This window comes from Salmo salar, chromosome ssa13, assembly GCF_905237065.1.
Source record: "Salmo salar chromosome ssa13, Ssal_v3.1, whole genome shotgun sequence".
NCBI classification, from domain to species: domain Eukaryota; kingdom Metazoa; phylum Chordata; class Actinopteri; order Salmoniformes; family Salmonidae; genus Salmo; species Salmo salar.
The window spans coordinates 61458026-61472491 of NC_059454.1; the positions used below are offsets into that span (position 1 = coordinate 61458026).

General features: G+C 41.4%; 1 protein-coding gene across 2 annotated transcripts in view; it reads right to left on the minus strand.

Moving 5' to 3' along the window:
- LOC106567545 (protein Aster-B) overlaps positions 1–14466 on the minus strand; it is a 127759-nt gene that overhangs the window by 78190 nt on the left and 35103 nt on the right. The gene's annotated exons all lie outside the window — the stretch shown is intronic.

Consider the following 14466-nt stretch of genomic DNA (forward strand, 5'->3'; position numbering starts at 1 on the left):
CGCGAGCTTGGGACTATAAGAGGATACTGAGATATTTGTCTTTAAAGTTCTGAACCCTCATTGGTTTAAATGGTGTCAGTAAGTTTTATCTGGTATTATTTTTAACTTAACAATATGAATAGGGGTATTTAGAATACTATATAAGTAGAGAACATTGAACAGAAAAAGGCTATGTCAATAAAAAATGTTTGACAGAAATGCAGATAGAACCTTATTAAAGTCCCAAGTTCTCATTCTGCTAAATGGCCATGTATGACACTTACTCCATGCAGCCTACTCTATGTATTCTCTGTTAATCCACAATACTAACCCAGGGCTCCAGACTGTGACCATTTAGTCGCATGTTGCGACCCTTTGACTTGGCTGTGTGAGTAAAATCTTTAACTGGTCGCATAGTTTTTTTTTTTTACCTTTATTTAACTAGGCAAGTCAGTTAAGAACAAATTCTTATTTACATTAACGGCCTACCAAATGGCAAAAAGCTTCCTGCGGGGTCGGGGGCTGGGATTAAAAATAAAATATAGGACAAAACACACATCAAGAGAGACAGCAGAACACAACATAAAGTTGTACTATATTGTAACAGTAGAACAGCAGAACACTACATAAAGTTGCACGAGACAGCAGAACACTACATAAAGTTGTACAATATTGTAACTTGTTTTGTACATAATGTTGCTGCTACCATCTCTTATGAACGAAAAGAGCTTCTGGACATCAGAACTGGGATTACTCACCTCAAACTGGATGAAGATTTCTTCTTCAATGAGTCGGACGGGAGGAATATAATACAGACACCCAACCAGGCCCAGATCCCCGTTATACGCTGGAAACGCAGATTTCGCGGAAAGCGATCAGGGTGCCTTGTGAGGATCAAGCGACGAGTGCCTAATCTGACCATGTCTTCCGTCCTGATAGTTAACGTTCAATCGCTGGAAAATATATGGGACGAACTGAAAGCACGTTTATCCTACCAATGGGGCATTAATATCTTATGTTTCACCGAGTTGTGGCTGAACGACGACTTTAAGAACATACAGCTGGTGTCACTTCCTGACCAGTAAAAGGGGTTATTTGTTATTGTAGTTTTGTCAGGGTGTGGCAGGGGGTGTTTTTCTGTGTTTTGGGGTTACATTCTATGTCCTTTTTTCTATGTTTGGTATTTCTTTGTTTTGGCCTGGTATGGCTCTCAATCAGGGACAGCTGTACATTGTTGTCGCTGATTGGGAGCCATACTTAGGTAGCCTGTTTTCCTTTGGGTTTTGTGGGTGGTTTATTTCTGTTTAGTTATCTTACCTGACAGAACTGTTTGGCTGTCTTTTGTTTATTTGTAAAGTGTTCTAATTTTCCATTAAATTACAAAGATGAGCACTAACCACGCTGCGCCTTGGTCTACTCCATTCAACAGCCATTACAGCTGGTGGGTTATACACTCTATCAGCAGGACAGAACAGCAGCCTCTGGTAAGACACGGGGCGGGGGCCTATGCATTTATGTAAACAACAGCCTTGTGCACAATATCTAAGGAAATCTCGAGGTGTTGCTCGCCTGAGGCAGAGTATCTCATGATAAGCTGTAGACCATCTACCTAGAGAGTTTTCATCTGCATTCTTCGTAGCTGTCTACATACCACCACAGACCGATGCTGGCACTAAAACCGCAATCAATGTGCTGTACACCGCCATAAGCAAACAGGAAAACGCTCATAAAGAGGCGGCGATCCTAGTGGCCGGGGACTTTAATGCAGGGAAACTTAAATCAGTTTTACCTCATTTCAATCAGCAAATGTGTAATCAGAGGGAAAAAAATTCTAGACCACCTTTACTCCACACACAGAGAGTATACAAAGCTCTTCCTCGCCCTCCATTTGGCAAATCTGACCATAATTCTATCCTCCTAATTCCTGCTTACAAGCAAAAATTAAAACAGGAAGCACCAGTGGTCAGATGAAGCAGATGCTAAACTACAGGACTGTTTGGCTAGCACAGACTGGAATGTGTTCTGGGATTCTTACGATGGCATTGAGGAGTACACAACATCAGTCACTGGCTTTATCAACAAGTGCATCGAGGACGTTGTCCCCACAATGACTGTACGTACATACCCCAACCAGAAGCCATGGATTACAGGCAGCATTCACACTGAGCTAAAGGGTAGAGCTGACACTTTCAAGGAGCGGGACTCTTAACCTGGAAGCTTATAATAAATCCCGCTATGCCCTCTGACGAACCATCAAACAAGCAAAGCTATGACAGACCACAAAGGGAAGCACAGCTGAGAGCTGCCCAGTTACACGACCCTACCAGACGAGCTAAATAACTTCTATGCTCGCTTCGAGGCAAGTAACACTGAAACATGCATGAGAGAATCAGCTGTTCCGGACGACTGTGATCACGCTCTCCGCTGCCGATGTGAGTAAGACAGCCACAAGTGTCAGTAAGAGTGTCCATGATTGAGTCTTTGAATGTAGAGATGGAGATAAAACTATCCAGTTTGAGTGTTTTTTGGAGCTCGTTCCAGTTTCTAGCTGTAGCAAACTGAAAAGAGGAGAGACCCAGGGATGTGTGTGCGCTTTGGGAACCATTAACAGAATGTGACTGGCAGAACAGGTGTTGTATGTGGAGGATGAGGGCTGCAGTAGGTATCTCAGATAGGGGGAAGTGAGGCCTAAGAGGGTTTTATAAATAAGCATGAACCTTTTGATAAACAGGGCAAAATAGAAATTGGAATATAACAGTTAGGATCAGCTTGATCTCCCCTTTTAAATAAAGGATGCACCGTGGCTGCCTTCCAGGCTCGGCGATGATAGGGGACGGCAACTTTAAAGAAGAAAGGATCTAAACCAACTGACCCATGTTTTTTGGGGTCAAGTTTAAGGAGCTCCTACAGCACCTCAGATTCAGTGACCGCCTGCAGGGAGAAACTTTGTAGCGGGGCAGGGGAAAAAGAGGGAAGAGAAGGGCTGGGAGATGAGCAAATGTTGGACAGGCAAGGAGGCATGGCTAAATAAAATAGGAATCCTGACTTAATGAAGTTGTGATTAAAGAGCTCAGCCATGCACTCCTTGTCAGTAACAACCACATCATTGACATTAAGGGACATGAGCAGTTGTGAGGAGGGTTTATTCTCCAGGTCTCCTTTCACTGTTTTCCAGAACTTCTTGGGGTTAGACCCACAGAGAGAGAACTGCTCCTTAAAGTAACTAAATTTAGCCTTCTGGATAGCCTGAGTGCACTTATTTCTCATTTTCCCGAATGAGAGCAAGTCAGCCTGAGTATACGTGTGCCGAGCCTTACACCAAATGGAATTCTTGAGGTGGAGTAACTCTGCCAGATCACGGTTGAACCAAGGGCTGAACCAGTTTTTAATTCTCATTTTCTTAATGGGGATGTGTTTTTAACAATACCACTGAAAATATCAAAAACGAAAGTCCAAGCGTCTTCGATAGAGGGGATCAAGCTGATTCTATACCAATTTACAGAGGCCAGGTCATGAAGGAAGGCTTGCTCATTAAAGTTTTTTAGCAAGCGTCTATCACAAACCAGGACAGGTCTTTTAACTGAGCAGCCATTACAAACACAGGCTGTAAAACAGTGATCACTATGGTCATTACAGAAAACACCAGACTGATACATATCAAAATTCATACTTAGTGTAAGAGTCCAGGAGAGAGCTTAGGGCAGGTAGGGTACAGGCCGGTGCTGATGGTGGACGATAACACCCCAGCAACAGTCAACAAAGCTTAATGCATAAAACCAGCAAATTAAATTGTTTGGGGACAACAGAGCACTGAAGGTGTTCCTTGGTAAAGATTGCCACTCCACCACCTTTGGAAGATCTGTCTTGCCGAAAAAGGTTACAACCAGTAAGGTTAGTATCGGTGTTCAAAAAAACTCTTTCTTAGCCACGTCTCAGTAATGACCAACACATTAGACTGATAGGACTTTTATCACCCCAAAAAACTCCCTAGTCCTTGCCAATGACAAGCATACCCACAACATGATGCAGCCAACACCATGCTTTAAAATATGATGTGGTACTCAGTTATGTGTTGTGTTAGTTTTGCCCCAAAAATAACACGTTGTATTCAGGACATAAAGTTTTACTTTAGTGCTTTATTGCAAACTAGATGCATGTTTTGGAATATTCTGTACAGGCTTCCTTTTTTCACTCTGTCAATTAGGTTAGTATTTTGGAATAACTCCAATGTTGTTGATCCATCCTCAGTTTTCTCATATCACAACCATTAAACTCTGTAACTGTTTTAAAATCACCATTACCCTCATGGAGAAATCACTGAGCGTTTTTTTCCCTCTCTGGCAACTGAGTTAGGAAGGATGCCTGTATCTTTGTAGTGACTGGGTGTATTGATACACCAACCAAAGTGTAATTAATAACTTCACCTTGCTCTTCTTTTTTTTACCCATCAACAATAACATTATGTGCCCATCTTTGCGAGTCATTGGAAAACCTCCCTGGTCTTTGTGATTGAATTTGTGTTTGAAATTCACTGCTTTACCGAGGGACCACTGAACTGATCAATTAGCTCAGTTGGTCTGGTGTGGTGCCTAGTTGGGACAAAATCCTGCAGTACCTGCGGCACTCCATGAACAGGGTTGCCAAGTAACAGGGTTGCTTTAGTAACAAACAAATTAAAATGCTATTGTGTTATTAGAAGAGAACATTTTTTTATTCTAATGTTAACAAAGACCTTCATAAACAATACCAAATTATTATTTTTGCGATAGCATATAAGAAATGTATTAATTACACTGTAAAACTTCAGCTCCACTATAAGGTTTGTGTTGCTTTGCCATCAGCGTCGTGCAGCGTCGTGTCAATGTCATGCTCTACCTGCTACACAGAGCACATTGTTTTGAGAGCGGAGAAGAGCAGAGAGAAGACCATCTTTATTCTGTTTTCCCCTACTGTACTGTACCATAATCACCGATTATGCATAAGTACAATAGCGTTGGTCTAATGTTTTGCAAGTACTCATTAAAACTGTTGCTAGTGGTTGTACTAAATGATTCTTTAACTACACAAGTTGTTTACATTGTGAACCTAGCTAGTCAATGTAGCTAGCTAGCTACTAGTTGTAACTTCATGACTTCATAAATCTTAGTAAAATAATCAGTGGTGTATGGTCGAGACCATATGCAACCTAAATCAAATTAATTTTTCATTATTTCAATTCACAAGATAAAAGCATGCGTCAGGCGTCAAGAATTGAACCTCTGCGATTCTTGCCCTTGGACGCTGCCATTGGACGTGACGCAACGCAAGTAGCTTTCATTGATTCAAAGGAAACATTTCCACAATGGCTGATGGCAATGCCAGACACACAACGCTCCATGCCTGAAAGGGATATTCATGTCTGCTTTTTAATTATTTTACCCATCTACCAATATGTGCCCTTCTTTGCGAGGCATTGGAAAACCTCCCTGTTCTTTGTGCTTGAATCTGTGCTTGCAATTCACTGCTCAATGGAGGAACCTTACAACTTATTGCAACTTATTATGTGACTTGTTGAGCAAATATTTACTCTTAGTCTTGCCATAACAAAGGGGTTGAATACTTATTGACTCAAGACATGTAAGCTTTTAATGTTCAATTAATTTGTAAAAATTTCGAAAAACATAATTCCAGTTTGATATTATGGAGTATTATGTGTAGGCCAGTGACACAACATATACATTTAATACATTTTAATTTCAGGCTGTAACACAACAAAATGTGGAAAAAGTCAAAGAGTGTGCATACTTTCTGGAGGCACTGTATTCTGGAGGCCTTCGGAAAGTATTGAGATCCCTTGACTTTTTCCACTTTTTGTTAAAACTTGCTACAGAGCGCTCAGGTCCTCAGACTGGGGTGAAAGTTCACCTTCCAACAGGACAACGACCCTAAGCACGAAGCTAAGTCAATGCAGAAGTGGCTCTGAATGTCCTTAAGTGGCGCAGTCAGAGCCCGGACTTGAACCCGATCCAACATCTCTGGAGACACCTGAAAATAGCCGTGCAGCAATGCTCCCCATCCAACCTGACAGAGCTTGAGAGGATCTGCAGAGAATGGGAGAAACTCCCCAAATACAGGTGTGCCAAGCTTGTAGCATTATACCCAAGAAGACTTGAGGCTTTAATCGCTTCCACAGGTGCTTCAACAAAGTACTGAGTAAAGGGTCTGAATACTTATGTTAATGTAATATTTCCATTTTTTTTTTAAACCTGTTTTTGCTTTGTCATTATGGGGTATTGTGTGTAGATTGATGAGGTAAAAAAAAAACAATTTAATACATTTTAGAATAAGGCTGTACCTAACAAAATTGGGAAAAAGTCAAGGGGTCTGAATACTTTCTGAAGGCACTGTATTTCTATCTACAACGTTCTGAAAATGTCATCTTACTAAAAACACCACAGGTCATGGATAGGGTTGCCAAATTCTGGTAATTTCCCCAAATTCCAAGCTGGATACATCTGGGAATCCTATGATACACTGTACTTCTGCATTCATGCAACATGCTGGTAGCAAATTTGGAAAAGCTTGTGTTTCTGTTCAAATCAACAGGAACCTTAAGTGCCAATTTTATATTCAAACCCCTTCCTCACTTGGGTTGAGCTCTGGGACAGAAATTAGCCTTGCTCCCTGCACTATACTCCAGCACGCCAAAGGGTAAAAACTAGAGAGGACATGCAGAGAGAGACAGAGAGAATGACAGTGGGCACTGGGGCTGCCTCCCTTTTTTTCTCCACTTGCTTTCTTTTTCTCTTTTCTGCTACAGTCAAGTCTTGCTGAGTCACCTTACCCAAAATACACTGGGGCCACGGATGGGCCTGTTGTCATGGAAACCTCCCCAGACGCCACAGGCTCAGGAAGTGCCACGATGACACAGGAATTCAAACCACTCAAAACCAATGACACGTGTCACGTACATTCAGGGTTTATGAAGGCAAACCATCCTGATCTGGTAAAGGTTAGCAGTATGAAGGTTGCTAGTCTAGTCGATTCCACAGTTTAGTAACAGAGAAGAATGCAACACTGATTTACTACCATGTAATTACTCTATCACAGTCGTTTCCTAACTTTTTACAACCAAGTACCCCTTTTGAACTTCAACCTTCTCAGAGTACCCCCTTCAGCATCATGGACAGCACTTTACAAGCAACACACATTTTACTGCGCTTTAAAGATTTATTTGAAAAAGTCCTATGACAGAAAGTGGGTTATAAAATGATTGTATTTTTATGTTCTTTGTTATTGTTTTATACATTGATAATGGATTTGTATTCATTTGACATCTGGGGCGGCAGGTAGCCTAGTGGTTAGAGCGTTGGACTAGTAATCGAAATGTTGCAAGATCAAATCCCTGACCTGACAAGGTCAAAATCTGCCGTTCTGCCCCTGAACAGTAAACACCTAGGCCGTCATTGAAAATAAGAATTTGTTCTTAACTGACTTGCCTAGTTAAGTAAAGGTAAAATTAAACAGTGCCTTCAGAAAGTATTCATACCCCTTGACTTATTCCACATTTTGTTGTGTTAAAGACGAAATTCAAAATATATATATTTTTAAATACTTCTCACCCATAATGACGAAGTGAAAACATGTTTTTATACATTTTAGGAACTATTGAAAATTAAATACAGACATATCTCATTTACATAAGAATTCAAACCCCTGAGTCAATACTTTGTAGGATCACCTTGGCGGTGAATACAGCTGTGAGTCTTTATAGGTAAGTCTCTAAGACAGGGGTCTCCAACAGGTAGAACAGCCCACCTGTGAGTAGTTCGCCAATACATTCTGAAAGTACATTCATTTTTTGTCATAAACATAATGCTTCCGGCTACTATCTAATCAAAGCCACATTGACATTATCCCCCTCCGAGTGAGCCACTATTGGCTTTTTTGTTACTTTTTTTAATTGAACTTTTATTTAACGAGGCAAATTGGCTTAAAAAGCCAATTCATTTCCAGCAATATAGCTCCTGTCTTTCTGTTTGGTGCGCGCGTTTGTCTAATCACTCTGTATGTAACGTTAGTCAGTTAGTTAGCGATGCTAATGTTAACCGTCTTGTGGGTAGACAGAAAGACGTGCCCCAAAAACCGTATCAATTAAATGTTAACTGCAAAGTAGGCTTACCTGACAGAACTATATAATTACTATTTGTATCAATTGGATGGCGATTGTTTTGCAAAACTCTGCCATTACATGTGCTGCTGAGGTGACCTACCAGCAGAAACATCGCTAGATCTACACATTCCTCTCTTGCTACATCAGGTGCGCAATTAAAGGGGAATTACACTCACAAAAAAATGTTCTTCAGATGTGATTTAACCATTGACATGGACTCAAAACATCAATTTTCGTTGTTTCTCTATGAATAATTGTAATATTGAGAGTAAAAATGTTTTAAAAAAATCACATACAACAAAAAATAAAACTGGAAAATACAAAATATTATTTTATGGGGCCCCCTTAGAGTTGTTTATTAACCATTATTTTACCAGGTATATTTACAGAAAACACAAATTTTGTACACTAAGGACCCGGGGAAGAGTTGCAGGGTAGAGGAGAAGAGAACAATGTGACTATTTGAAAGCTGTAAATAAAAATTGTAACTTGCGACATGTTTCATTTTTTAAAAGGTTGGAGACCCCTGCTCTAAGAGCTTTTGGCTCTTAGAGACATTCAATATGGTCTTGGTAAGAAACTCCAGTCAGAATATGTGAGCGGGGTTGAGCAGAGTGGTGCTTGCGCTCCATGTCCTTTCCAACCACTCTGCTAAAAACCTCTCCATGATCACAGGGGGGGAAAAATGTTGCTCCAAATTCACTCCATTCATTTTTTGTTTAAAATCACCATTTAACCAACACCCATCTATCTTTGTGACTAGGTGGACCTGAAAGCAAACCATATGATTTTAATGAAAAGTATTTTAATAAACAACATGAAAAGTTGACTGTAAGAAGCGCTCATCATTTGAAATTGGCTACATGTAATATTAAACAGCATATAAACACTCTAAATAGGTCATGAGCCAGACAGGTAGTCTAAAAAGGAACGAAAGTTAATTATTTAGGGAATATTATTAGCCTATTATTTCAAGGCTATAACCTACGAAGAAATACATTGTGAAGCATTTGCAAGTGTGACACAATAGGCTGGCAGGAACATTAAGCTCTCAGCATTTAAAACAACATTTAGTTGTATTAAAACCTTAAAGTCTATAAATTGCGTATATAGGCCATGACTTACTTAGAATTAAATACAAATTTAATGAAACATGCCTTATTAGGCTCAGTCTACAGTGCCTTTGAATTCACTTTGAGTTTGGCCAGAGTCTGTGGCTTCAGACTCATGCGATGGTGCCTGGAGGGCAGGCCAGCAGCGGAGAACACCCTCTCCACACATGCAGAGCCACTGGGGATGCTAAAAACCCTTTGGGCCACTTTTTGCAGGCGGGGCAGGGATGAGGAGCTGTCTTTTCAAAAGGTGATAACGTCCTCGTCTGTGTTTCTTCTCATACCTCTCCCTTCGTGTCAAGAGAGGAGCGCTGCTGCTGAATGAAGTAGGAGCCGAACATGCAAGGTATTTTGGCCACTTCGTTGTGCTCAGGGGCAGGGTTAGGTGCTGTTGGTACCGCAGTTGCGGCAGGCGCGCTGATAGCCTCGGTTTCCTTCACAAGGATGTTGCATATCTCTCCACCAGCTCATCCCTTATCACCCACTCAGTTTTAAACCTGGGGTCCAGGACGGTGGCTAGGATAAGATGTTTATCATTATAGTACCGCCTGTACCGAGTGGAGACGTTATCTGATAGTGTTTCTGCATAAGCAGCAATGTCTATGAGCTGAGACACGGTAGTCAATAGTTTCTTTATTTCCAACACGGCAGGGAGAATTATGCCCAGGTTTCCCAACTCTTTCTGTATATTATCGGTGAGGTCAGCTAGTGGTGTCAGTACCTCCACCAGGAACTGTAGCCGACGCACTTCGTTTAGGGTGAGTTTTGCATCATCGGAGGTAGACTTAAATTTGTTTTGCCACAATGTGTCTCTTTCGAACATCTTCAACAAAAACGCAATCATGCGTAATTAGCTGTTTTATCTTGTCATGCAGGCAGTTGTGGGACGCACTCCCAATCTGTCACTTTCCTTTGTGTTCAATGTACTCTTCCTAACACTTTTCACAAGTTCCCCCACTTTCTGAATCAGTCCACTAACCCCATAATGCATGTTAATGGCAACCTTTGTTGTGAGCTGAAGCATGTGAATTGGGCACATTAAATGGCGATTTGATTTACCATTATGTCCACGTTTTTCGCTATATGGTCCATTTGGAACTATGAGAGCGCAGGTGGTGCCACCTCCTCTGTGTCGGATGCCTCATCTTCCTCCTGTCCGTCATCATTGGTCTCCTCTAAACCAGGTAGGTTGAAGGCCTTGACCATGTTGCTTGCGCTGTTAGTCACCACTCGTTTTACTTGCCGCTGCACGTTCCAGTTCCTCAGGACACGTTCATATTTGTGGTAAAATGCCTCTGCTGTATGGTGTCCTTGTATGTGCTCGGCGCTCAACAAAACCTTGCGACCTTTATACTTTCCATCAATGAAACTGGCGACAATCTCCAGGAAACCGTCCCCTTCTGCTAATCCAAATTTCAGTTGACACAACGAAACCATCACTTAGTTGCAATACTGTAGGTCTCTCAGCTTGGCATCCATTTCTTGCAGGACATAGGGCATGAGGGTGTCTCAGACCATACTATAGCAAGGTGGTGTGTAGCCTGGTTGAGCTGCAATTGCAAAGTACCGCATCCCTTCCCATTCTCCCCTAGTTAGGGGCTCATAGTCCAAGTAAACCATTTTAAAGAAAGCCTCATCCAATTATCCATTTCTCACTCGCAACACTTCTGGGGCTTTATGTGCAGAAGTTTGTTGCTGCTGCGTCTCTTTTTCTATAAACACAAATCAAAGCTTAATTACCCTAATGATAGCTTATCTTCAATTAGTACCTAAATAAGACTAGACAACGTCCCAGATATAGGCCTAACCTGATATGTATCCTACTTTACTATAGGCCGTAATCGGCGTGATAATGCATTGACATTTATTTAGTCATATGATCTCCACAAAACATGAATTATGATGGCCTTTCAATTATTCTAATATTAATAATAAACAGGGATAGATCATGGAACCAAATGTTGTTGTTTTTCTTCTATAGGTAGCCCCAAAGAACATCTAAAAAGATCTGTTTTTGTAGTTTATAAATACTTCCCTACAATGAAACTTAGCTAACTACCCACCTTGCTCCTTTCTGTTACCTTGTGCACTTAGGAAACCATCAAGGACATATAGCAGAACAAAAGTAGCCTACAAATGCATGCTGGGCCCATGAAGTGAGCACTACTGGAGCGAAATTGGAGCGGGGGAGAAGGCTGACTCTTCACCCTTTAGGAAACCCGCTCCACGCTCCAGGAAAATTGGGCAAGCTCTGCTCCTCGCTCCACTCCAGCTCCGCTCACATACTCTGACTCCAGTGTAGATTTGGCCTTGTGTTTTAGGTTATTGTCCTGCTGAAAGGTGAATTCGTCTCCCAGTGTCTGTTGGAAAGCAGACTGAACCAGGATTTCCTCTAGGATTTTGCCAGTCCTTAAAGCAGTATTTTGTTTCTTTTCATCCTAAAATGCTCCCTTGCCGATCACAAGCATACCCATAACATGATGCAGCCACCACCATGCTTGGAAATATGAAGAGTGGTGCTTAGTGATGGGTTGTGCTGGATTTTCCCCACACATAACGCTTTGTATTCAGGACAAAAAGTTAATTTCTTTGCCATATTTTTTTGCAGTAGCCACATTTTTTGCAGTATTACTTAAGTGCTTTGTTGCAAACAGGATGCATATTTTGCAATATTTTTTATTCTGTACAGGCTTCCTTCTTACTACTTTTAGGTTAGTATTGTGGAGTAACTACAATGTTGTTGATCCATCCTAAGTTTTCTCATATCACAACCATTAAACTCTGTAACTGTTTTAAAATGACCATGGTGAAAATCCCTGAGCAGTTTCCTTCTTCTCAAATGATGCCTGTATCTTTGTAGTGACTGCGTGTATTGATTTTTTTCTTTATTTTTTTACACCTACCAAATCAGTGCCCTTTTTTGCGAGGCATTGAAAAACATCCCTGGTCTTTGTGGTTGAATCTGTGCTTGAAATTCACTACTTGATTGAGGGAACTTACAGATAACTGTATGTGTGGGGTATAGAGATGGGGTAGTTATTAATGATAAACCACTATTTAACACAGAATGAGTTCATGCAACTTATTATTGGATTTGTTAAGCACATTTTTACTCCTGAATTTATTAGGATTTGCCTTAACAAAGGGGCTGAATACTTATCAACACAAGACATTATAGCTTTACATGTTTTATTAATTCTAAAATGTTCCTACAAACTAAATTCCATTTTGACATTATGAGGTATTGTGTATAGATCACTGTCAAAATCTCAATTGAATACATTTTAAATGTAGGCTGTAATACAACAAAAGGGGTATGAATACTTTATGAAGGCACTGTAGTTAGCAACATTGACTGATGACTTGAATTTCCCCCAAAAATATTCCACTGGTACCAAGGATGTATAAACTCCTATGAATACAATGTAGTCCTACCTGTAACAACTGATCCGTGTTACATTTAGCCCCAGTAACACTAAAGTGTTATTATTATCTTTAGACAGCAGTGAAGATAGGGAAACTGATGCAATCCGAAATATAGGGAAAAAAGAGAGCCCTAGGGGCGGACTTGTGAATCGAACCCCTGTCTTTTGGTGTGGTGTGTGGTCCGGACAGAACTGTTGTATGTCTTGCAAGGAGACTGTGCTAGCCACCTTACAGTGCTGCTGTACATTTAGTGTAATTATAGTCCTGGATGTGGGTCTGTTTTTTTCCTATGTTGGTCTCTGGTGACGTGGCTGAGCTCACTGTCAGCCCAGTGCCCCCCCACACACACACAGCTTCCTGTGCTTTGAGCAGCACAGCAGGGAAACACACACACAGTTTTGTACAGGCACAGGGACACAAAATGTATTTTTGTGTCCCTATTTTTGCAAGGAAAGTCAAAAACACAAAACTACCATACTTGTATACACACACACACACACACACACACACACACACACACACACACACACACACACACACACACACACACACACACACACACACACACACACACACACACACAAAGCCAGAGCTCAGAGGGCCAGGCCCCAGAGTGCCTCACACTGACCCTCCTTCCCCTCTATCACCTTATTTGGTATTTTTAGCCACATGCTGCTTGATACCGGTCATCCAATGAGTAGGCGGCGTGAGGGGTCAGGTGACAGGCGTGCCTGTCAGGCTCGGTTAGCATACGAAGCCGAGCCGCTAGGCTGTGGTGCTAATCCCTTAGCCTAGCATCTGCTCCTCTACAATCTGTACTGGGCCTCCCATAGAAAGGTCATCACTTCTACAGGGTGAAGTTTCCCTTAGGTACAGATCTAGGATCAGCCACCGCCAATCAGCCTCCGCTAACCTAAACCATTAGTTAGGGAAATACAAAACTGACCCAAGGTCAGCATCTAGGGGAAAAGCCACCCTACTCCGGTTGTCACTACTCAGCACAGCACACAGTTTCTCTCACGACACCACTAACACAAGAAAGTGAAGCCACCAAGACATTAGTAATTCTGGAAGACTATAATTAGCATCCTAATTATACGCTATCTAGCACCTTCATCTAAATGAGCACATCAAAGTCAGGGGAGGAGAGGCTGAAGAAGAGGCTGAGGGAAGTAGTGTGAGATGGAGAGAGGAGTTAAGCGAAAGACAGGAAAAGAAAGTGATCGGCCAGCATGAGAAAGAGAGAAACGTGAACAGTTGGCCAGAGCTTTAACTCCTTCTCCTTGTAAACCTCTTAGCGTTTGTCTGGCTGTGCATGTGTTTTTTTGCCTGTATAAGTGCTATGAGCATGCCTATGTGTGTTGTGTAGGTACATTGCCTTCAGAAAGTATTAAGACCCCCTTAACCCCTTGACATTACAGACTTATTCTCAAATTGATTAAATTGTTTTTTCCCCTCATCAATCTACACACCATACTCCATAATGACAAATAAAAAACAGTTATTTTGAAATGTTTGCTAATTTGTTAAAAAAAAAATATATATATATTACATTTACATAAGTATTCAGACCCTTTACTCAGTACTTTGTTGAAGCACCTTTGGCAGTGATTACAGCATCAAATCTTCTTTGGTATGACGCTACAAGCTTGGCACACCTGTATTTGGGGAGTTTCTCCCATTCTTGGTCAACTCCCTGACTAAGGCCCTTCTCCCCCAATTGCTCACTTTGGCCAGGCGGCCAGCTCTAGGAATAGTCTTGGTGGTTCCAAACGTCTTCCATTTAAGAATGATGGA